Consider the following 25,971-nt stretch of genomic DNA (forward strand, 5'->3'; position numbering starts at 1 on the left):
CCTCCGTACATTCCAGAGAGCGATGCCTTGAGGTCAGTCCGCCACTTCCCACAATGCAGCGGGTGGCTGGCTGCTGAACTTCCACACTTGAGGGTGTGGTCACGGTACCCATTTCCTTCATGTTTCCCCACCCCCCTGGTTTTACGGTGCTCTGCCCTACAAGCAAGTACAGAGTTTCAGACACGTTATTCATGTTCCGTGAGCGAATCTACGCTATCTATCCTGTTGAATGTGGAATAAGATCGTTAAAAGAAAATGAAACTTAATAGTTAATACGTTGGTCTTGCCTTTTTTGGCGTCCGTTTCCTTAACACGTCCATTTCCTTAACATGTTGTTTACATCTAAAACATTTCCACGAAGACAAACTGGCCTTTACGGAGATGACCTAAATATCGAGTCTCCTGTTCTTGCACCTCAGACAGCGAGGCCGCTCAGGGGAAGGATGCTGGCCTGACCTCTGACATCACGGCACCATGGATACGGGAAAACAAGACCATAATAAGCATTGTTATTTCAGCAGTAGGCCTTCTCAATGGCAAACGTGTTTCCTACAAACTGAAAACATTAATAGGCCTTAAAACAGACAGAGAAGTAGGCAGTTGGTTCTGGGGAGGCAAATGGGGCCCGATTGATCACAGGTGCGGGTGTTTGACCAAGTCCAAAGCACACGTAAAACGCAGCCGTTAAGATTGATAATGACCTTGTTTGGCAAGGGGATGTGAATCCTTACGAGCTACAGCTGAGTCATAATGTGGAACCGAGCCTTCCTCAGCTGGACCAAAAAAGAAGAAATGAACACTGGCCTGCGGCAGCAATTGTTTTGGAGACCTTTTTTTTGTTTTCCTTCTGTCAGTCCGAGTTGGCAAGTTCTAATGGGCGATTTCCATGACGACAGTGTCTCCGAGGCACGAGATTTATACGACTGTAACGGTATGGCCTGCCTCCGCTCGGCCGCGATCATGCAAATCCACACAACGTACCAAATCACAGTTACCGACGGTAATGCCGCGCCTTTGTCAGAACAGGAACTAAATTCCTTTTCTGGCCATTGTGACCATGTGAAGCAGTGGTGTCAAACTCGTTGCCATGGAGGGCCGTGTGTATGCGGGTTTTCATTCCAACCAATTAACGCTGCCTTAATTGAGTCCAATTACTCATTCAGCCATATGCGTTTAACTGCATTGAAGCACAGAATATAAGAAAATTTTTATTTAGACAATGCGGGTCACCATAGACGTCGGGTCACCATTGTGCACAAACCTGCATCCCTAATTCAGCAAATAATTTAACTAATTATATAATCAAGATCTGAGGCTGGAATGAAAACCTGCATACACACGGCCCTCCATGGCACGAGTTTGACACCACTGATGTGAAGCAATGCTTCCCTATAACCATATAATGCCATCTCAACAATATGTATGTCATGTTTTAACAGCGTAAAAGTACGTAACATTTTCGAACCATTCAATCAGTGTGGTAATATTCACACTGTATCCACGGGTATTCATAGTTACGGCTGTAAAAAAAATAATTTCATATCCATATTTACTCAAGTATTACTAGCTTAGGCACTAACCCAAGTGAATTTCTTTCGTAGTTTTGTATTCCTCTTTTTAGTAGACACATCAGGGTTCACAAAGGGCAAAGCACATAACGTGTGCGATGTGGCAGTGTTTTATTTCAGCTTGCAGAGAGCCATACAGAACATGAACACAATGTGCGTGTGAGTGTGTGAAAAGAGGTCGTCGATGCAGAGTCGCCCCGCGCGTTCGTCACAGCGTCGGTGCACGAACCGGTTTTGACGCAGGTCTCTGGAACCACAGTGTCTGGTGACCGCACTCAAAATGGTTCCCAGCTGATTACGTCTAGAACACTTTCAGTTCCCCCCCTCCGGCCGCTCACTTTAACACACGGATAGCACCGTGAGCCAAACCGAAAGCTCTGAGCTTCTAGCGTGTGTACTGGGGAAGAGGTCACGAGCTGCGAGGCCTCGCGATGCCTGACATCCTCAGTTCGTCATTTGTGTTCAACAGATGACGCTCTCTTTCTGAAAAGTCATAGCGCTGCATTTGTGTACTTTTTTTCTCTCTCCGATCCTATCTGGTCTTGCTTCAGCAAAAAAATGTACATGGTTAAGGTTAGGTTTTTTTAAAATTTGTTTTATTTTATTTTTTGTCTCTTCTAAAAATGTCTTGAATGTGGGTCTTATGGTACAATAAAAAAAACAATTGATAAATAAAAGTCATGGTGCTGGTGTCACCCCCGTGCCCTGGAGTTGGGCTGAGTTGGTACGTCTCACCCAAACCCAACAAGCGCTCGCTTGTTGTTTTCTTTTTTTCCAGCACGGGCGCCGCTCACTTGAACTCGCCTCTTTAAATTTAGCTCCCTGACAGCTTCCTCTCCACGACACTCCCTACTGGGCGGGGGGGGGGGGGGGGGGTGCAGTCCGGCCGCGTGCGCATGGGCCGGGGGCCAGCAGGGTGGGCTGGGGGCCGTCAGTGCAGGACGGGACGGGATGGGACGGGACGGGACAGGGCCGGGGAGGCCAGCTTTGACGGGGAGATGTCCTGTACCCTGCCATACGGGACGGACGAGCTGTTGGGCAATGGTGGAGTTCTTTTTGTTTGTTTTTGTTTTCCTCTTGGCTCCAAACGAAATTGAGAAACAAGGATGATGTAATTAATGAATTAATGAATTATTTAATTAATTAATTAATTAATTCATTCATTCATTATTTAATTATTTAATTCGTTAATTCATTCATTCATTCATTAATTAAATTATTTAATCTCTTTTTCTCTCTTTTTTTTCTTCACTGTTTCCTGTCTGCAGCTGGAAGTTAAGGAAAGGAACCCCATTTTTTTTTTTGGGTGGGGGGGGGGTTAAGGTTTTTGTAAGTTTTGAAAGTAGGACAGAGCAAATTTGTTTTATTTTATTTTTTGTCTCTTCTAAAAATGTCTTGAATGTGGGTCTTATGGTACAATAAAAAAAACAATTGATAAATAAAAGTCATGGTGCTGGTGTCACCCCCGTGCCCTGGAGTTGGGCTGAGTTGGTACGTCTCACCCAAACCCAACAAGCGCTCGCTTGTTGTTTTCTTTTTTTCCAGCACGGGCGCCGCTCACTTGAACTCGCCTCTTTAAATTTAGCTCCCTGACAGCTTCCTCTCCACGACACTCCCTACTGGGCGGGGGGGGGTGCAGTCCGGGCCGCGTGCGCATGGGCCGGGGGCCAGCAGGGTGGGCTGGGGGCCGTCAGTGCAGGACGGGATGGGATGGGATGGGACGGGACGGGGCAGGGCCGGGGAGGCCAGCTTTGACGGGGAGATGTCCTGTACCCTGCCATACGGGACGGACGAGCTGTTGGGCAATGGTCGAGTTCTTTTTGTTTGTTTTTGTTTTCCTCTTGGCTCCAAACGAAATTGAGAAACAAGGATGATGTAATTAATGAATTAATGAATTATTTAATTAATTAATTAATTAATTAATTAATTCATTCATTCATTATTTAATTATTTAATTTGTTAATTAATTAATTAATTAATTAATTAAATTATTCAATCTCTTTTTCTCTCTTTTTTTTCTTCACTGTTTCCTGTCTGCAGCTGGAAGTTAAGGAAAGGAACCCCATTTTTTTTTTGGGTGGGGGGGGGGTTAAGGTTTTTGTGAGTTTTGAAAGTAGGACAGAGTGGGACGACGCACTGCCAGAGAAGAACTTTGTGCGCTAGATAAACAGGCGTTCGGGGTTGCAAAAGAGGGGCTTGTTCTTTTCCCGGAAGGGCCGACGGTGACATGAAAAAGAGAGAGAAAGAGAAAGAGGGAAGGGAAATGAAGGAGGGGAGAAGGGGAGAGGGGAGAGTGGGTGTGGGAACACGCCGTGCGTCACAACGGCCTCTCGACCTCATTGGTGTTAGGATGTTATCTGCCCTGGATCCCGCTCGACGGCATTCCCGGCCTGTCTGATAACTCCGCCAGCTCTGGGGCTGGGGCCGGTCACCTGAACCCTGCCTCGGGTCTATCCCAGTCTTACAGCAAAGGCAGGACTTCACCGGTTGAATAAATCCGTCTTCGTCTCAGTTAACACGTCTGCTAGCTTCCTGTAGCCACATTTGCTTTGGCCAAATTAAGACGTTGAACTAACTATAAATGAACATGGTGGATCGTGTTACACTTGATCCTTTGTCTGTGGGAAAATCTCTGTATTCTGAAGTACTTCCATTCATAAAAATTACCATGAGATTTTTCTTCCATTTTATGAGGAATCTTACCACATCAGCAGTGATGTGAGCTACTGACCTTTAATCGTCCAATATTCTGGTGGTAGCAGCTGCTGTAACATTACATTGCCCTCCATTAGCTTGCATCATGCTAAACTGGAATAAAATTTGAGCACCTGAACTGAATGTTCTTCTTTTCTCTAATGAAATTTAAACAACCCCTTGCAGAGTTAGTTAGCATAGTTAGCATTAACTGGAACTTGTATAACAACTAGCCTTGATTTATGGCTTTGTAACTCTAGCTAGCAAATTTACCTTATCTTATTTATCTCAACAAAATGTGTGACGCAGTCAATAGAGCCATACCCACCTGTTTGGACGGTCCCTTGTCTGTCTGTTACCGTCTCTGATTTCTATCTGTCTGAAAATGCGAAGCGTACAAAAGCCTGTCCACTCTCTGAGGCATGATCTACCACCTGCAGTATTTAAAACAAATAATAGGCCGAAAAAGAAATCAGTTTGTGCCCTTATATTTGGAGATGGATGAAATTTTAAAACATTGTTGATGAACATGGATGGGCAAACACCGCAAAAGTACACGATCAGCACCAAAACCAACGGCCAGCGGCAGAAAAAAAGTTAATTAAGCCAATTAATATGGAACAATTAGTAACAGAAAAGCAATGAAACATTTTTACTGGAAACAACATTTCAGCATAAACAGACTTTATAAATTAACAGTACACAATGAAGTGCTTTCATAAATGCGAGATGAGAAATGCATTAAAATGTGTTTTATTGTGTGCAACAAATTACTGTTGTTTCACTTTCCATTACTTACTTCTTCCACTAACCTCAGCTTTTGAATTTCAGATACCTTCTGAGTATCATTGGTTAGCTTCAGGTACAAAAACTAAAACTGAACATATCGTCTGTGAATTTCCAAATACTGTATGTGGGTATCCTCACGGGTCTGATTCAGCTACCCTTTTTATATCTGTTATTATGACTAATGCTTACAGATGAGAAAGTGTTTTCCTACAGCTGTGCTGATACACTGCAGAAGAATTGCATTTGTGACAAGCGGTCATATCTCAAATCTCGAACTGGTTACGAAGGGAAAGGAAGCTCTGCCCCGAGCAGGAACGCGGGTCGACCTTACAGCCGTCCCAGAATCCGTGGCTTCTGCGGCTTCCGAGCCCTGTAATTTTCCTCTCCCCCCCCCCGTCTGTTTTGAACTTGTTTGCACGGTCCCTCGGTCCTGCAAAGGGGTTTCTGTCTGTTCGGGAGGCAGCTGGAAAGGCTCTCTCACGTACGTACTGTATTTCCCACCCTCTCCCTATTGACACACACCGCAGACAGAAGTACAGCGGTAAGCATTAACGGTGAATGTGCGCATTCTCTCTGTCCCGACAGAGCCCTTCACTGTCCTCCCGACCCTTCAAATGTTTCAAAGCGAACTCTGAGAATTCGTGTGCGAGGCTACGGCGATACGTAAGGACGGGATTGAGGCTATTTCTGCTGGAAGTGCAGCGAATTTGTGTCAGTATCCCTGATAACGACCGTAGCGGTGACACAGCGTTGCGCTATTTTTTGCGAAACGTGAACGGAAATTTGTGCGGGAGCGATCGGCACCCGTGGTGCTTGCGCGTTTGATTTGTGTGCCTGTTTTGATGACCCCGCAGCAGTACACGGGTGCAATGACTCTGCCTCTGTGCATGTTCAGACCTCTCCTCTCCTATGCCAGCACATTTCAAAAGTGATTAGGAAACATCGAGGATAAATACGCGATTGAGCGGGGGGGAAAAAAAGAAACGACATCAACAACAAAAACATGACCGCACTCTCTCTGCCTGCACCCCCTCCCCCCCCCAAAAAAATAATGTCAAACAGATGGATTCAAAACGGTGTTAGCGTGAGCAGCTAAACCCGGGTGCGAGAGAGCGGCCGGGTCTCAAAGCTTCGCTTCAAAGGGCACCCGGTTCCGTTTTCGTCGCCGCGTCAAATCCGGCTCGGATGTACCGCTTCGGCGGGGTTAAGCGGCGTAGCCTCCGAGCCGCGCCGCTAACGCGCAACACAAGCTGCGGATTGTGCGCCGCCCGCTGCCCGCGCGGCGGGAAGCTATCGCGGGTCGTTTCCGGAGGAAATCTTTCGAAAAGGCCGAGCGAGCGCGTCCGGAGCCAGACGTTACGAACGGGCCGCTTCATACCTCGCCCTCGTTCTCCTCTCAGATGTCTTGGTTGTGCCGCCAAGAGCTCTCCGCCCAGGCAGTTCATCTGACAGTGAAATGGAAAAAATGAAAAAAAAAAAAAAACATTAAAAAAAAACATCCGCTTTGTGGAAAGCTGCCGAACCCTGCAAAGGTGGGATTAATTAGCTACATACGGGAATAGTCCTGGCGTGTATTTATAGACTGCTGAGTCATTATCGAGAAGGCCGCACGGCGCACATGGAACAAACGTGTTGTGGTGTTTGGGACCAAAACGTTAAGAATCAGCAGGAAGGCTCGGTCCCGGGGGAACACAGTGGAGCTTCGTCGTACAGAGGTCCAATGAGGGTACATTCCATTCCGAATATAAGCTAATCGAAAACAGGCGTTCGGGCTCCAGTTTTACGCCCGGACCTTCTGCCTTTTTGTCGTTAGCAGCGCCAGGCCTTCTGAGTCAAACCAGGGCAGGCTTTGGCCTGACCAGCTCAATCCAAGACAGACAGAACACTTAATCAATGCAGTGTGTGCTTTCGAATTTTTAATAATACAGACAAATTGTAATGAACAACAGATGACATTGAACAGTACTAGCCAGCTAGCAGTACTAGCTACTTTAACGGTATTAGCAAGTGTTTCTTTAACCAATCAGTTTTACTCTTAATTATTCCCGACCACTGAAGCTGTATTCCCAAAATTTGACTGTACTTTCAAGCTTAAAGTAGAAAAAAAGTATGCTTTTTACGTCATACTTCTGAAGAGAAAACCTAAATAAATTTTTGTAGGTTTTAAATAACAGCAGCAGAAAATTGAGACCTCTTCAAAAACCACAGTAAACCGAAACATTGAGAGTATCTGAAAATGAGCATTTATTCTTTTGGGAATGTTTGAGTAAAGGGGAAACCAAATTCAATCAGGTGACCACACAAGTATCTAAACAGGGTGTGTGCACATGTTAAGATTTCTGTACATTTCACTGAGGCATTTACAGACATTTTAATTAATCAGACAAAGCTCAGAATTCACCACAGGATTCTGCCAAAATGTATGGCTAATTTTTAAATAATTTCTCTTGCCATTTGGTCTTTAATGGAAGCTCCTATATGGCAAATGAAGGGGGTGTGTCGATGAACACATCAAAAGCAAGCTTGAAGTGGTTACTTTTCTTTTGTAAAGTCTGTAATATTTTGCTTAAATTGGCTTAACATTGTACCATGTTTGTCAAGCATACACCCTTATTGTACGAGTTAGCAAGTTTGTTATCGATGGGGTAACATAGCTATTGAGACAGAAACATGTTAAAATACCGTATCTAATGTCATATCAGTGTTTCAGTGCCAGTGGGTGACGTTTTATGAAATGATCACCATTTTGGGAGGAAAATAGGCTGCTAAACTCTAATCCCTCTAATTATAGACCTATTGGAATTATATATATATTTTTAACATGCATAATGTCGATTGGTCGAATAATTTATTAGTGGTGTCAGTTTGGCCATTTGAATATACTAATAAACTAGTTTCTGTAATAGCTATTTCAGTATATGGTGGGTTCAATTCATTATAATATCCTACCGTACACAAAAAAAGAATTGTTGGATTTACTACCTTTACTACCCTACTTTTTTTTTTTTTGCCATGTTCTAGTGCCAGTTTTTTTTTTTTTCCTTTTTTGCATATTAAATTTGTTGGTTACAGGTTGATGGACTGTGTGTACAAGAGGAGAAGAAGCACGTGCTTACATTTGTAGGTCAACTTTAAGGACAAACCAAAACATGGAACAAAGGCATATACCTCAGAATTTCACAAAAAGTACCTAGAGGTATCTTAGTGAAACAGACCTAACACTGAAATGGTTGAATGTGTATCGAGGTAAGATAAGCCCCCAAGATGAGAACATTTAAACTAATGACATGGCTTGATAAAGTCAGTAATCACAGGCCTGGCCAGTTCTGGGGCTTGTGTCTTTCCCCTAAAATCAACAACAAATTTAGACCCGGGGAACCAGGTGAGATGACTGAACCGTGCAATCGACTGCTATATTTCATAAATTGAATAATGATAAACCACACAATCCAGCAGTCGCTGTGGCTCTCCAGGACTGGGTTGGCAACTTCTGAATTCAGAAGGCCTCTGTGCCAATATATGGATGCTGAGCGTAGCCTCTGCAGATTCTGCTTCTCCACTCCCACTTCAGTGCACTGCCATGGAAACACCCCCCTGCGGCTTGGCTTGCACGGTGAAAACTCCGCGAGAGGAACGCCGCTCTGGTGCACGGGCTCTCTGCTCATTAGCCCGGAATTTTGGGAAGTAAGCTGGGAATGGCCAGACAGCGTCATGGAAACGCAGCTCTGAGGGAGGCCCCTCCTCCTTGGCATAGTAAATGGCAGTTCGGTAAAAAATAGCTATACATATGTATATATATATATATATATATATTTTTTTTTTTTTTTCTGCTTCTAAGAACAGTGCTTTGCTGCAGTCTTGTCAGTCACGAAGAGGCCTTTTCTGGAACTTCTGGAATATTTCACAGAGGGCTGTTTGGACATTGTGTTCAGAAATGTACAGCACGGTTGCGCAAACTAAAATGTGGAAACATTCAATAATGGGAGGGGAGGGGAGGGGAGGGGAGGGGAGGGGAGGGGGGGTGGGGGGACAACCCCGTGGGAGAGACCATCTGGATCTGCATGAGGCCGTCCCGTGCTAGTACTCTGAGCCAACGACGTGCAGGTTGGGCTACTTGGGAGGGGTGTTAAGAGGGCGTTGCTGCAAAAGAGTGTGCGTGCTCAGTCAACCCACCCTGTCTAAATAAAAGGTTCATACGAAACAATAAAAATAAAATACCAGAAGACACAACATCTTAAAGTGGACTCGATGTGGCAAGGACAGAGTTTCTGGGAGTACACCAGTTTGGTGGACCAGTACATGTAGTCAGTGTGTGAATCAGCACCAGTGTATGCGTGTGTCCATTACTCTGTGTTTGCTGAATGTATTAAATGCAATGGAACTTGTGCGTCATTTTGCGATACCCTAATGGAGCACCCAAATCCAGTCTAATCCTCTAAATCAATCTCCAGTAACAAATGTCAAATTCAAGGCTAGGTTGAGCCATTCGCGTGTTAAATCAGCATGTTCCTCTTGTGAGTGCAGATTAAAATATTAACACCTCAGTATTATTTGTGGCAGGGCTTAAATTCTTCCTGAGAAGGTTCAGACGCAAAAGAGACGTGGAGAGCTCAGACCCTGGAGGGAGAGTGTCTGCTTGTGCAGGCTTGCCACGATTGACGTACGACATAGTTCCCGTAGGCCTGCATACTGGCGTTTTTCTGTGATGCAACGTGCCTACGAAACGGGTAATTTTTGTCACGGCGTTTATTGTCCTGGCAAATTGCGTTCCCTCTGAGAAAAACACTCACTGGCTTCTGGCGTTTCTGGAAAAGGTTACTTGAAAGAACATCGGGCGCAGTCCATAGGACAACTGACTCTTAGTCATGTGCGATTCCCGTACGTGGATGGGGGTTACAATCCCCGCCAAGGAACTTTCTTTGCTGTGGTCTCTCCTCTGTCTGAATAAAGCAAAACAAATATAACATAGAGATTGGAGGATGACCCTGAACTCTCCTTTAAAGAAAACAAGAAAATAATTCATCAATCTCTTCTGATAAACTTGGCAATCGCTTCTGATAAGTTTTACAGCATGTAGTACTCACACCGTTGTGTCACTTGTGAATACTGGGTGCTTTGCTATAGACTTTAATAATATTCCCATAACCGTCCTGGATGTTTGAGTGTTTGTATGCGAGAGGTGATTCAGAAAAATAATGATAGCTGAAAAATAATGATAGCTGTTTTATTTGAGTGTATTTGCATGTTATTATGCAGAATAAAGAGTATTAACACAGTTTGGAGAGTTGATTTCAGTGATTGTTAAAACCTCAAAGAATGTGTTTGCAAAGAAGAAAATGAATGCTTGAATTTCGAGTAAAAAGCTTATTTAGTCCTTAAATGAAGTCATTACTATTTTTAAAATGAAATTCTGAGACCATCTTTAATAAAATAAGATCATTTTAAAAATAAATTTAAAGATGATCTTTTATCAAGAAGCACACACAATTTTTGGTGGCTGGCTTCAAATCAAGATCATTGAACCATCATTGAACCCTTGGAATATCAAGATCTGACTTCAATCAACTGGTATTCAATCGACATTTGTCTTAAATTTTTGCCCAAAAGGAAATTATTGTTGTCATTTCCCCTGTTGCCAAAACAGGTTACATTTTCATTTCATTATTTTAGCCAAGGTGCTTATCCACAGCGATTTACATTACCATGATTGTGAGCAACAGTGCTAGATCTGGCTGAGGACATTAACAGACCAGCTAGTGTAAGGCGACGTTAGCAAAGCAGTAAATGCCAGTTAACTTATGCTAACCTGGAGCCATAATACAAATCAGATTCAAACAGCTCACGATTATGAAACCCTGGAGCAGCTACTATAACAACCCTAAAGTCATTCTCACAATGGAAAACAAAGACATAAAAAGAAAGAACAGTGTGATCATTAGCTCTAAGAGATTTATAAGTGGTTAATTGCCATGGTGGTTGCGGCTGGAGTGTGCAGCACATGACTGAAGAAATCTTCCCCTTTTTTTCTGTTGTTTACTCGGCGTGGTTTGCAAGGCTAATGGTGCTTTTTCTGCGAGGATATTTTGGCCGCCTCTGACGGGGGACCAGTTGCGCCCCTCTTGCTTTAACGGATTAGTCAGTCTGGTCTGAATCAGTGTGCCTAACGGTGACTCACCCCCGATGCCTTAAATCACAGGAATGCCTGTAATGTAGGTCACATTATCGCCAGATGACTTTGGTCTCCGGCTGACTCAGAATCCTCCTTCTGTCCTGCGGGTTTCTGCATTCTGGGCCACATTATTAAAAAAAGTCCCTTCCTGGGGAAGGGGAAAGTTGTCATGGGACTTCAAACCACCATAAAATTGAAAAGTGCGCACCTGTGAAGCCTCTACGGGTGTCCTTTCCTACTGCCCACTGCCAAGGCTTTCAGATAACCAAAGCTTTTTGCAAATTTCTGGAATCTTCCCTGTGCTTTGAATGAAAGATGGATGCTCTGTAGTTCTTCTTTCACCCTATTTTGTTTGGAAAGCTTAATATGCTTAATGTGAAATGAAAACACACATGCGACTGTCAACTGTGGGGAAGTCATGGCATAAAAATAACACTTTTGAATGTATACATTAATAGTACTGAGCGTGCTATCAAGTTGAACTTCTATTGAAAACGAAAAAAGCTGAATCAGTATATTATGGTAACAGTGCTGTGTCATTCACAAGTATTTGTAACATTATTGTGGATGCAGTGTAATTTGTATTTTAATTTGTTTTATTGATAGTGTGCCTTCCTGTATTTGCCACGCAGTATACATCGATATTATATTAAGAATGGAATAGCTGATGAAAAATGAGCAGAAATGAGAAAAAAATGAATACATTCCTACTCAGTATTTTCTGGAATGTTCCTTTCTTGGAGGAATGCAACGTGAGCTTTCCTACGGTTTATTCATACTTTCTCCTCATCTGGGATCCATTTCGGGTTGTCAGGGAGACAGAGCTGGGCGTGGTTAGTGGCAGGCCGAGAGCAGGACCCAGAGGCCATCCCATAAAACAGATGGGCCCGTGCGGGAAAATGGGATGACCATTCTCGATTTCCCCAACATTATATCAGTAGTCTCTCTTCTTTCTTTTCAAATGCTGTATTTACAAGAAGACATTTCACATGGGAGAGGAAAAATTTTGTCAACATAGTTTTAAATCTAATAAGCAAATGATATCATGATATGTCATTGAACCTCCAGAAAATGGCAGGCCTTTTGGTTGCATCACCTCATAATTAACAGTTATTTGATGAGCCAGCTTTATTACTCAAAACCTAGATGTTTTATCAAATAAATGCTTTAGAGTTGATCTTCAAGGCCAGTGCATGGGCAAATAATGATATCTTGTCCACAGTTGGAGCTGAGAACATTGCAGAACCAAATTACACCCCTGCAAAAACACCACAGATATTTATGCAAGGTAATTTCCAAACTAGGTGATGAGGCCCAGTTACTATAATTAAGTTCTGGCATGATACTGTATTTAAATGTGGCATCACAAAAACGTCATTAGGAGGTGTTAGCCTCCGTAGTCACATGCTTTGCTTATCCCTTTTGACTGGCAAAAAAGGCCCGTTTTGCATGAAAGTCAGTTTGGACGCGATGTTATCTCGGAGAGCGGCTCAAACAGGTCTGCGTGGCTGAAGTAGGTCAGCCTATGCGGCGAGTCAACAGTTCACCTTTTCAACAGCCTATGCTGCGTTGCTGACAGACAAGTGGCAAAGTTGCCATGGGAACCCCTACCAGTACAACACATAACCTAATGAGATTATATAATTAGATTATTAGATGTGATCACCAGGGAGATATGTTCCTCTAATCGCCATTCTTCTCAGTCAAATAGTACATGTATGCTGCACCATTTTTGTTTACGTTATATTATTATGATGTTAAAGCGGTGTAAAGAAAGTAGGCTACTCATACTTTTTCGAGAGGGTTATGTCCAATAATATTAGACAGTTTTACAGACAACCCATGTTGTCTCAAAATTTCCTTGTGAACAAACTGATTCACATGTCAGGTCCTTGTTAAAGCAAAATAGGGTGCCACAATTAGCAGTAGTGCAGTAATGTACAGCAAAATGTACTAGTCAAAGCTAGTGTCTATGAGTGAAGTTTTCTATGAACGAAGATAAGATACATTGAACTACATTACCTGTATATGAATGCTGTTACAATGCTTTGCAAGATTTGTGTGCGACCATATGACATTTAAATCTGATAATCTGATTGATTTACGGTGTAGTTCTCATGAAATAAAAAAGCATATATGCTATTTTGTGTCGTGTTTTCCAGTACTCATGCCACAATCTTCATGCCCTGCCCATAGAAATATGGACCGTATGTTATTTTTTATTATTTTATTTTTTCACCAAAGGACTCATCTGTGCAAATCAAAACGTATGTGATTAAACTGGCACTGTTGGAATTTTCACTCCTTGGAAAAAAGATCGAAGGATAAGATTGGTGTCAAATTTAAACTCTAACAAAGAAAATGTTTCTTTAAAGCTGGATGCTTCCTAGAGTGACACTGTTCTGAAATGAAAAAAATTTCTCAGAAAACAGAGTCTTAAATGGCTCCTTAGGTAGCATTTAGCGTGTGGATAGGATCTTACTGGAGATTAATCCATTTGATATTTCTGGAAAAGAAAGGCAAGTATTGAATATTAATCCAGAAGTGGGGAAGGCAATGCACTCTGGTAGATTTCTCTCCCTGAATTCTACTCATTGTCTACACATATGTTTACATATGTTTTCAACTGCCGTGGCACCAAAGAGTGGCAGTACTACCATTTTTCATATATTCAGTTGAACCATATGTAATATGCAAAGCATATTACTTAAACATGAAAATAATGTATTGTGATTGAAGACTTTGTGATGGGATTTCAAGGTCTGACTAAACGGCATTACCTCGATGTCTGTACTTCATAGCTAACAGCGGTCTGTGAACATGAAGGAAAGTAACACATTTTAAACCAAGTAGGGCCTTTTTTTGCTTTAGATGAATAAATGCCTGCTCTCCATAGGACCACAATTTACATTTTCAACGCCCAATCGCTGCCACTGCTGTCTAAAAATTCTGAGTAGCACTTGTCATTTTTCTGTGAGAGACAGAGACTTGCCTGCCACTGGAAAATATTTTTAATGGGATGTTTTTATAAATATTAATTTCGTTCAGTTATATCATAGAATAACCTGGCGTGCTTTTGAAGTACGTGTTCTCCGCAGTGTAACGCCGACAGGGCTGTGCTTCTGGATGAGGGATTGAATGTTGTCAACAAGAGGTCCTGTTTATTTAGCAAATACTGACTCTCAATTCCCAGAAATGACGTCTTTTTGTTCTTTTTCAGCTCCGTGCCACCGACATATCGGTCGAGATGGGATTGTTTACCCTTCTGGACTGGAATGGAGAAAAATAGAACGCATGGCGGCTCTGTCACCATATTTGGTCACAGCCTACGAAACCTGTAATGTTTGATTTTGGAGGTAAATGTACAACCCTGGGCCTGTGTGGTTTTGCACAAATCCACCTCAGCCGGCTGCCAGTGTGTTATTCCCGTTTCCTGTCGTCATCAATTCTATTCAAGTCAATTCAAGCATTCCTCTTTCTGGCCAAGCCATAGATGAATTTCAGATAAAGTTCAATGGAACCATTTCCTTTGGATTTCAAATGATGTGTTTCAGATGAGGAATCAGTATAAGGTAGGAGCACCGCATTTTTTGTACACTCATTTGTAAACTGAAGACCACATCACCATGACAAATAAAGTAAAAAAAAAATCTATAATTATCCTGTCTTACTGCTCAAAAACATTATTAAAACTTTTAAAATATTAAAGCTTAACACAAATTCTGGTGCCTTTGATATATTTTGACTGGATGGTGCCACACAAAATACTTGTCTATCAATTAAAAAAAAAAAGTATTTCTTCTCAATTACATTTTTTAACTGACATTGAATATTCCCATCTAGTACCACACACAGTAAATGTTGTGTAATTCAACAGCTGCCCAAGTTTGTTTAAACTAAAATCTAAAATGTAACTAAAATCTGAGTTCTGTATTTGTAAGTAATGAGAAGAAACTTTTTTTCTGTTTCTGAGAATTTGAGAGTATTGTGTGACACCAACACAAACACAAATCACACACAAACCAGTGGCCCCTATGTGCAAGAGAAAAGTAATCTTCTCAATTGCCAATCTATTTTCAGCTGACATCATATTTGGCAGAATCCTTTCATCTTTAAACATAGATATGAAAATGTGTAACATTGTTGCAATAGAATAATCATAAAAAAATTAAGATGATAAAAATGGAAGTCAGGATAAGTGGAATCAGTCAGCATCTGTTAAAATCCCCAATTCATTATCGAAATCAATGTGTATGAACTAGAGATATAGTGTTTCATGGATTAATCCGATGTATTATGATTGTTTTATTGTTTTATAATGGTTGACATTTTTTTAAATCGTTGTGCGGAGGTTGAGAAAGTTAGGACGGAAAGTGGGAGTGGCATTGGAAAAGAATGAGTCAGGGAAGAAATTTATTGAGGAAGAAAAAAGAACAGATACACACATGACAAATAACTTATGTTCAGGAAATCCCTGTGTGTGTGTGTGCATTTCAGTCATGCATTGTGAGGTTCCCAATTTATCGCATAACAATGCTGACGGTGACTGTGCATAATTGACCACAGTGCCAGTCATGGTAGAGGAGACTGAGTCAAGAGTTTATTCCGCGCTTGTTGTTGCGTATTGGCGGCTAGCGCTAGCAGTCTCCCTGCTGCATACTGACACCAGCTGTGTAAGTAGCTCAGTCCTTCCGTTCAGTGAGAGTTCATTACATTACATTACAGGCATTTAGCAGACGCCCTTATCCGGAGCGACTTACACAACTTCTTTTACATTGTATCCATTTAAACAGCTGGATATATACTGAAGCAATTTCGGTTAAGTACCTTGCTCAAGGGTACAACGGCAGTGTCCTACCCGGGAATCGAATCTGCGACCTTTCGGTTACAAGCCCAGTTCCTTACCCACTGTGCTACACTTTGTCAGAGTACTGCCCGCTTGGCGGTACACGGGGCGAAGACTGAATGGAGACCGACTGGCTGCTCACAGCTCTGACGACGCGGGCTGTGCGTCTGTGTCGCCCGAATCCATCTCGACGTAAGCCGCGAAACTACCCGCACCGGCGCACAATCCTTCAGAGGGCCGAACCGAAACCGACGTCAGCCGACGTTCGTCACCGCGGAAGCTGGGATCGGCGTGCGGCGAACACAACGGGACCTGTACGCACGGCGGGCTGCGCCGGCGTATTATTGTGAAAGTTTGTAATGTCTCTGTATGTGTCCCACTGCAGACACATCTACAGTGAACTGATCTTTACTGCCCCCCTCCCTCTTCAAGCATAAGAGATGTTCACACTGTCTCTCTATGAGTCCCACTGCAGACACATCCACAGTGAACTGATATTTACTGCCCCCCCCTCCCTCTTCAAGCATAAGAGATGTTCACACTGTCTCTCTATGAGTCTCACTGCAGACACATCCACAGCTACAGTGGCCTGATCTTTACTGCCCCCCCTCCCCCCTTCAAGCATAAGAAATGTTCACACTGTCTCTCTCTATGAGTCCCACTGCAGACACATCCACAGCCACAGTGGCCTGATCTTTACTGCCACCCTCCCCCCTTCAAGCATAAGAAATGTTCACACTGTCTCTCTCTATGCATGAAAAAAAGGTAATATTTCATACTGGAGATCCCTTTAGAAATATATCTGACTCAGTGGTTGGCCTCATAGCAAAATAAAGTAGAGCTGAAAGTGGCTCTGCTTATCAAAGTAAATTTAATCTCTCTAAGAACCTATTCTTACGCTTCGTACGCAATAACATTCAGTCTATGCTGTGTTGTTCCAACTCATCCGTGAATCTTTTGTGCTCAAATTGTCTGAATACAGGACTACTCCCAAACACTGACACAATGGAGGCTTTTGTCCTGTGTACATTTTGTCCTGTAATTTAGCAGTCAATGAAAGTAACTCGTCACACTGCCTTTGTAAACGAAACCAAAAAGTCAAAATTATAGCAATATCTGTTCTTAAGAGACACAATCCAGAGTATTTCACAAGATCATCTACCATTCAGTTCTCTCTCTCTTCTTCCCTGCTTTCTCTTTCCCTGTATTTCTGAGCACTCATATCACTCCATGCTTCCGTATCTTGTTACTCTGAACCCTGATCTTGGGCTTGCCGTTTCTAGAAGGCACCATTGTATTCTTGCTGAAGATTTAATGAGCAGTATCTGAAGGTACATGGTGTGCATTTGGAGTTCATTCGAAGGCTCCCCCTTCATTCTCATTACCCCAGGTTCAACCATTTATTAATGACTATACATGACATGAGAGGACAAATCCTGTTTCTGTTGATAAATGTGAAGACTGCCATTATGGCCAGTTTGGGAATGATGGAAGTGAAAGAAAAAAAAAGGCAAATGCAAAAAAATTATTAACAAAGCACCATTAGCTAGGCTTTTTTCCCCAAAGCATACCAGCCAGTGCTCTTTCTTATGCAGTAGTCTGCTGGGGCACTGGTGTTACAGTAGGGGACAGGAATAGAGTAAATAAACTGGTCCCATCATTGGCCTGTCACCCGACTCCTTGGCGACTGTCACCGAGTGACACATTGGGACTAAAACCGACACGATTCCGAGGCACGGCGACCATCCCCTGTGTGCAGCTGTCGTGGAACTGAGGAGCGGGTTCAGAGACTGTCTGGTACTGCCAAGATGCTCAACTGAACATTTTCACTGGTCTTCCTGCTCACTGTCGTCAGGTATGTTAATGACCGTAAAGCCAGTGGCAGAGATGAATAGTTATATTGTTTATTTAAAAATGGCATTGTAGACAATGCTGTGTAATCTGTCCTGTATGCACAGTGTGCTGCTTGGTCTGTTGTAATTATTGTGTCTTTGTAGCTGTCTATTTTTTTTTTTAGAGTGACAAGCAAATTTCCCTGTTGGGTTTAATAAAGGAATCAATCGATAAAAGTTAATCATAATATTTTAAAGGAAGATATAGAACACTAAGCTGACTCGTGATGAGGGACTAGAAACGGTGCCAGGTGACAGGACGATGTTGGGAATGTGAGACAGCCAAGGTGGAAATGCCAGTCGCCCTGAGAATTGAGGAAACAGAAATTTGGCCTGGAATTTTTTTTTTTCTCATAAAAAGGAAGAAGAAATGTGAATATCTGAATTCAGGGCTACCCAAAGCCATACTTGGCCCCAGGTCAGTGGAAGTTTACTTTAATATGTTATCACTCCAGTTTGCACGTAAATTTCTTTAAAACAATAAAAGAAATTTAAAAAAAATCTTTGCTGTAATGTTGCCTAATTAAATAGCAGCGTTGCTATGACATTAATACCTATTTGGAAATTTACTGAGGGATTGAGATGAAGTATTTTGCCTAAGGGTACAAGAGTAGTGCCACACCTGGGACCTAAACACACAACCTTCTGGTGACAAATCGGTTTCCCAATTCCAGTTATTCAGCATGGTTTGAGGGGGTGATGGCTTCACCATAGAAACAAAATAATGACATGTCTTATTCAAAAAAAAGAAGAAAAAAAACTTTCAAGTGTCCCTGGGAAAAAGGATTCCTTAGAAAAATGGGTCTTCCTGGCAAATTAAGGTTCACTGACATTAAAAAGAAAATAGTTGAATGCATACAAAAATCAGAATTACGTCAGAACTGTTGAAATTAGTATGAAATAATTTGAGGCTGTGGTAATTATGGATTTTTAAAATTCTATATTTCATATTTATATTATTATATTTCTTGTGCATCGGCTTCACAAATATCCAGTGTTATCAAATTGTACTACTAGCTGCTTTAGAAGCACCACCACATTTCTTATTAAGCCATTTCCTCATTGTCTTAACATTTTTTCAACATTTAACATTTGCCTCCATCTTACATCAAGCCAGCCATCTTACTTACTGTCAGTTAATCAGAGATTTTTGAAAAATCGAATAAAAACAAGAAACATTTTTCAGTCACCAAATCATGTCCTGCTGTCACTACGCATTTCAAAGTGACACTCCTGTGTGATGGGTAGAAGTGTCACCTGAGAAGAAACAATTAATTTTGACATGGCTGCAACTCTGTTGACCCGACACACCCATCAATTAATCTTATAAAAACAACCGACAGACAACCTGGGTCAACCTGTTTTCTTGTTGATTAGAAAACGTGTGGAGACGGTGGAGTTTTACCAGTCCCCTAGTTAACTGGCAGAAGCAGCAGGTGAGATTTTACACTGTCTCTGTACAAAAGCCAAGGTTTTTGTAGGTCACACTGCTGGAAGTGTACAAAAGAGAACTTAATGAACCAATTTAACAGGCGGTATATTGTTCTGATTTGAGCTGGATTTTCCGTGTCTGACTGCACTTTGCTCCGAACATGTGGGTCACAGTTCACTTCTGAATGTGCGACTTCTTGCTTGTGTTTTCCAACGTGAGAAACGGTAATGTCATATGGACACTGTATGTACAGCGTCCTGCCAGAATGGAGCCTGCTCCTGGAACACAGCTGAAGCTAAGGAGTTGTTGACTTGGCTGGTTCTTGGCAGCACCTTGTTGAATCCGTGGTCCAAGTCCACACGATACGCACATACGGCGACTGTTCTGTTTGTCCCGGAAGCCATTTTGAATTTGTCAGTCATAGGCGATGACAGGAGGCCACCGGGTCTCTCAGTGACAGCAGCCAGCTGTTCAGAAACACGTCATCCAGGCCCACTAAATCTCCTCTTCTGTAAACATTGACTTTTCTCAGCTGGTCTCCCCTGTTGTCACCCGGAAAGCAACACATTAGCACTCCTTTGTGAAAGACACAGCTTATTTCTTTCAGTTACGGGGTCTACTTTTTTTTCTGTTTCAAACAATGGCGTCTGCTCAGTTTGTCTGCATGGTTTGTCAGTGTTACATAATTGTAGATTGGAGAACATATTTTGTAATCTCGCAGAACAATCGCGATAGTGGGTGAAGTTAAGGGATTGTGAACCTATGATGTCATATAATGTGGCAGGCTCCTTGATTTGTGTATCATTTGTTCCTACTATAAGAAAACTTCAGCTCCTTTGCCAAACTAGTCAGCACTTTGGAATGTTGTTTGCTCAAAGGATTTAGGAGTTTGACTTAGTGAACATTGTCATGCGTAAGCACATTTGCATGAGACCATAAAGAACATCATTCATAGTACATACCTTTGTGCTGAAATAATTTTAATTATTGAATTCTTTTAAATTTTAAACATAATCTCATACTGAAACCATTTTAAGTGGTTAAATTTATGAAAAAAACTCTTGTAAAATGCTTGGCAAAAGTTGTCTGCATAGAAAAGAAAGCCAAAAACCAAGCACCAAGAAAAACCCCTTATAATTACTATTTATATATTGGGCAGACTCATAACGAAGGTACATTTCACAAGGTAAGCCAACTCCATCCGAGCTAGAAATAAGTACATTTAGAAATACAGCGAGCACTGTCGTCTGTGTATACCCCAGAGATGAAGGGAGAAGAGAAAAGGCAGATGGAATGCAGGCAGTGAATCCGCCTTCCGGACTGACTGGGGAAGGTTGTCCAACCATCTGGGAAGAGGACGGAGAGGAGCCGGGTCTGTGGGGACCCTGTGTGGCTGCCAAGTGACTCACGACAGGCCAGGGAAGCGTGTCTCAAGTCCGTCGGGTTATTAGCCCATTCACGTGGCCAGTAGTTCTGTGTTCTAGCATGACGTCTGAGGAAATCTGCTTCCTCAATGTAGTGTACTGTCTGGTTTCTTGTGCATTTCTGTAGCATTTTATTCTACAAGGAACAATGTGAACTTTCTTGGTAAAAGGTTTTTGGTGAAATGGTCCTTTTTGGTCTCTGTTTCCCTGAACTGGTGTCAACATCTGATATGTTCTGGTATGTTTAAGAACGTTTGATATGTATCGTGACAGTTGCCGTGGTTGTCTGATTTATATGTACTCTGTTCCAGCCCTAAGCCACTCCTATTCCGGCTTCTGTGCGTGTGTGAGTGAGTGTGTGTGTGTGTGTGTGTGTGTGTGTGTGTGTGTGCGTGTGTGTGCATGTGTGTGTCTGTGTGTTTGTGTGGCCCAGATCTAGTTGTCTTCAGCTGAACAAAAAAAAAAAATCACCAATAAGGACATTTTACTTTTGTGCTTTTGTTAGGCAAGCCTTGAAGTGAATGAGCAGGAGATTAGCATCTCTAAGTTCAGCAGGGCAAGCCTGACGTCCCGGAGATGGTGGAGACTGCACTGCACTGCCTGGCCCTGCTAGATGCCTGCCTTTCAACCGACAAAGTGCTCCGTTTCAGCTACAGCCTCCTGCCGAACGCTCCAAAACCACAATGACACAGATGGTCACGAGATTGACACCGAGCAAGTCACAATCCGCAGTGACTCAGACCAAAAGTGTGTGGGCTCCAACCTTTAAAGAATAGAGTTCATCTGCCCGTGTCTCCTCAAGCGAATATTCATTCTTGCCCAGACTTTCTCACATTGTTGTACACTGTGACCACTCCACCACACACGAGCCAAAACCATTGTCTCGTAACTCTCTTAAGACAGGGGTCCTCAATCTAATCCAAAAAGGGCCGGTGTGGGTGCAAGTTTTTGTTTCGGCCCAGCAACATGACACCCGATTCAACAAATTAACAAGCAGAATCAGGTATCCAAGTACTGGGCTAATACAAAAACCTGTACCCACACCGGCCCTTCAGGGTTAAGATTGGGGACCCCTGCTCTAAGAGGTTCAGCCAGCAGTGGAGATGAGAAGCCTCGATCACTGCTTCCTTCTGAAGTTGCAGCCTGTTCTGCTCTCACACGTGTGTGCACTTTCACAGTTTCACCTGAGGTGTGAATCAAGAAGCAAAACAGGAACCCGGGCACTCTGCCCATATACAATAATGCTAAAATTCCTTTCTTACATTGGCAGGTTCAAAACAGAAAAAACAAAATACTCCAAGACATTTTGGCATCAGTGAATTAACTAGAACTGCAGGACAATGGCGTTGAGTAGGCAAACAATTATAAGGCTTAATTAACTGCACCTTTGTCAAAATCAATCGGTAGATTTGTGGCTAACGTGTTCACCAGTAGAATGCAAAAATGCCCCTGAGGTGTCCTGGGAGGGTGTGATATTAAGCCTGTAATCAGAGTCTGGAATTTTGTTCTGTGCCCTCACCAAATTTGGAGCCCATTATGGTCGATGTCATGACAAATATTTTATTCAGCTTGGGTTTTCCACAGAAACGTGGACCTGCAGATTAATATCTCCTCTGTCACATTACGGAAACCAAAAACAAAGAAAGAAACAAATAAAAGAAGTCAGGAGACAACCACTTGCTTCATACTGACTTGTTATTATTCCAGACCTCTTATCAAAGCATGATTGTGGGTTATTAATTATCATGGGCGTGAAGCAGACTTCTCCAGTTTATTATTTTCTTTTTAGAATCTTGTTCCTGAAAGAGGAAGGCAGAACATACATGTTGAATTAAGTAATGCATACAATAATTATTATCATTAGTATGTTTATGATTATAATCATCATTACTGTATGTCACCTATTATTTAGCAAACTTTTTTCTAGTACTTATTTGACAACATTGATGAGATGCTTGAACTTAATGGAAAATTCATGTGGACAAAAAAAATTATATTTAATAAAAATGTTGTTTTTTTTCTACCATGTCCACTGTTGCCAGTTATGGAAAAAAAATAGTTCATGCACAAAAATGTAAAAATACAAAACCAGACTTCTGAGGGTAATTTTATCTGAAAAATCACAGTGTCCTGTTCAAGAACACCTAAAGCGAGACCGATTCAAGACCTAGTCCATCGAGGTCAGAGCTAGTTAATCGAGTCAGACTCAAGACCTAGCCCAAGGGGGTCAGGGAGTCAGTGCAAGACCATGACTGGAAGTGTCTTAGATAATGTAACTGTAAGTCAAAATGTACTGTCATAAACAATTTCAAAAGAAAAAAAATGGATCCTGAGGCATCACAATGCAAAATGATTATGCGCATTACTAGAGCACAGAAGGCAACTCTGATAGTTGCTATTGGCCTAGCAGCTGGTGTATGACGTTTTTCATTTGAAATGAACAGTCATTGGTTCACGCAGCCTGGGCACAACCTAGTATCAGGTCATTTTCAACAAATCAGCAGATTAATATACCTCATATTTATACAGTTAGCCTACGTTATACCAAAGATTTCTGGCACTGTTAACGACAGCTCATGTTTTTTAAAGACTAGACTGATCTCGGTAAAAAATATGAATCTTTGTTGTCCAAGTCCAAGTCAAGAGTAAAAACACATGCAAGACCGAGATGGACCCTCAACATTCAGTCTTGAGACTCGAGACTGAGACTGGTCTCGAGTGGCACAACTCCAGAAGGATGCATCAGGAAGCAGTACTTTTCAATTAATAGAGTCCATTTGACTTTTGTACTATTTTTTTAGAATGCCGGATCCGCAGGACGGAGTGTGGCACAGTGGGTAAGGAACTGGGCTTGTAACCGAAAGGTCCCGGGTTCGATTCCCGGGTAAGGACACTGCCGTTGTACCCTTGAGCAAGGTACTTAACCTGCATTGCTTCAGTATATATATCCAGCTGTATAAATGGATACAATGTAAAATGCTATGTAAAAAGTTGTGTAAGTCGCTCTGGATAAGAGCGTCTGCTAAATGCCTGTAATGTAATGTAATGTAATATTTGTAGCACTCTCTTTAGTGTCTTATGTTGAAACAGGACAGTGCACAGACTACAGATTACCGTTGCGAAGTGGGTAGCTGGCTATGTCTTGTGTTTCCTGTGAATTTTAGCCTCTGAGCTTCACTTGTCGCGCAGAAATACCACTTCATCAGCAGCTAGTGTATGCTGTCTGCAGGAGCTCGGGCTGTCGTGTGGTCTGGCCTGTGTGTAGCACTGTCTGTCTCCCTCAGCTCCAAACCCGCAACCAATTCTGTTCCTTCCATCCCCTCATTTTCCCTCTCGCTCTTTCCCTCCGTTGGTCTGACCATGGGTTTTTTCAGCAGCCCATCAGCCCAGTCCCGGTCGGAACCAAAAACAAAGAAAGAAACAAATTTTAAAAAGTCAGGAGACAACCTCTGATGTGACCTGCTTATCATTCCAGACCTCTTATCAGAGCATGATTGTGGGTCATTAATTAGCATGGGGGTGGAGCAGATTTCTCCAAATTTTTTTCAAAATCTTGTTCCTGAAAGAGGAAGGCGGAACATACATTTTGAATGAAATTATACATAAAAGAATTATTACGATTAGTATGATTAGGATTATTATCGCCATTGCCAAAGTGCAAAACAAAGCGGTACAAAAATAGCTTTGTTCCAGCAGCCATCACTCAGATGAACAAGTCGTAGCAACATTGCAGATTGATATAGAGGTTTTATCTATTTATTTTATTTATTTTATCTTTAGTTTTAGTGGTTTTAGTAATGATTGGAATTTTGAGTACTTTCATTTTATCTATTTTATTTATTTTATTATGTTTGTCTATTGTCTGTTGTTTTTAAATCGTGTCAAGATGGATGACTCTACTGCAAACCAAATCTACCTACGGGTACGAATAAAGTAACCTGAACCTGAACCTGAACCTTATGTCATTACTGGTACTTATGTGGCAACATTGATGAGATGCTTGTACCTGAATGGAAAATTCATATGGAAAAAGAAATAATATTTCCAATCTTTGACTCGGGCCCACGTGCATTTCTGTGCTTTGTGTGTGGTTACGCAACAGCGGAGACAACCATCCCGTGATATCTGCTCAGCGACTGGGCAGGTATCTGTCTTAGGGAGCTGCTTGTTGTTGCTTTTTTTTTTCTTTTGTTTCGGAGAGCAGAAGTCATGAGGTGTGGAGCAGATTGGAGTGGAGAGAGGCAGGGCACGAAAGGGGAGGGAGTGATAGAGAGATTGATCGAGGAGAGGAAGGATGGAGAGAATGACACAACAGAGGAAAAATTTACCTCTTTGCCATGTAGATCAATCACCACTGATAAAGACAGCTTTTCCTTCTTTGTAACAACATTGTTATTTTAAAATTAAAAATGAAAATACATCTTGTGACTTAGGAAAGGAAAAGGAGAATGTGAACAAATTTTGAAAGGACAGTTGAGTTCTGAGTGAGTGAGTGAGGATTATTGCTTTTAGAAACTATTAAAGGAATAATACTGTTTTAAGATGCTGTAAAGCTATATACAAGTACTGCTCAGCCCGTCTCTCAACGAGACAGCTGAATTACGATAGTGTTCATCTCTAAAAAGAGATTTCCTCGAAGGCTGTTGAATTTACCTTTAAGCAAAGGTAGAGAGGGCCACCTTGCCAAGAACAAGGTCAATGATCCTGTTTTTCTCTACGCAAGTTCTGCCATGTCTGTTTGTCCTGAAAACACAATATGTTGCTTAAACAAAGCCAGCACCAGCAAGGTCGATTCAGGCCAGTGAGGTGGGTGAGGGTAAGAAGCTAGTGGAAACTCCCCCACAAGCTTGTCGATTAGGCTGCGTCTCACTGGGTCCTGTGCAAGGGAGAAGGTCGCGTTTACACTCTGCCCCGTTCTGGAGCAGGCCTAGCCCACCCTAGTGATTGTTGCCATGCTAGCGCCCTTTGGTTTACTTTACTGCCTGTGTTCAAACCCCCTGGTAGCCTGGGTTGCATCAGACAGAGAGCCAAAATGGCCTTGTTTCCAGGACAGCTTTGGGTTTCCTTGCATGCTCATGGAAATGTTACTCACAGGAGGGTGCGTAAGAATGTATTTCCATGGTCATTTTTAGAATTCTGACTTGCTTGCCCCCGAGC

At 42.2% G+C, this 25,971-nt stretch overlaps 1 long non-coding RNA gene across 3 annotated transcripts in view; it reads left to right on the forward strand.

Moving 5' to 3' along the window:
- Positions 1 to 24,769, forward strand: part of LOC135237023 (uncharacterized) — a 32,745-nt gene extending 7,976 nt beyond the window's left edge. The window contains exons 3-4 of one of the 3 annotated variants that reach the window (XR_010324733.1): positions 14,441 to 14,792; positions 16,148 to 24,769. This is a non-coding gene — a long non-coding RNA (uncharacterized LOC135237023). Of the gene's footprint in view, positions 1 to 9,105; positions 14,793 to 16,013 lie in introns of those variants that run through there. The other 2 variants (XR_010324734.1, XR_010324732.1) reach the window with 2 other exon arrangements.
- The last annotated feature ends 1,202 nt before the right edge of the window (positions 24,770 to 25,971 follow it).

Source organism: Anguilla rostrata, chromosome 12, assembly GCF_018555375.3.
Source record: "Anguilla rostrata isolate EN2019 chromosome 12, ASM1855537v3, whole genome shotgun sequence".
NCBI lineage: Eukaryota > Metazoa > Chordata > Actinopteri > Anguilliformes > Anguillidae > Anguilla > Anguilla rostrata.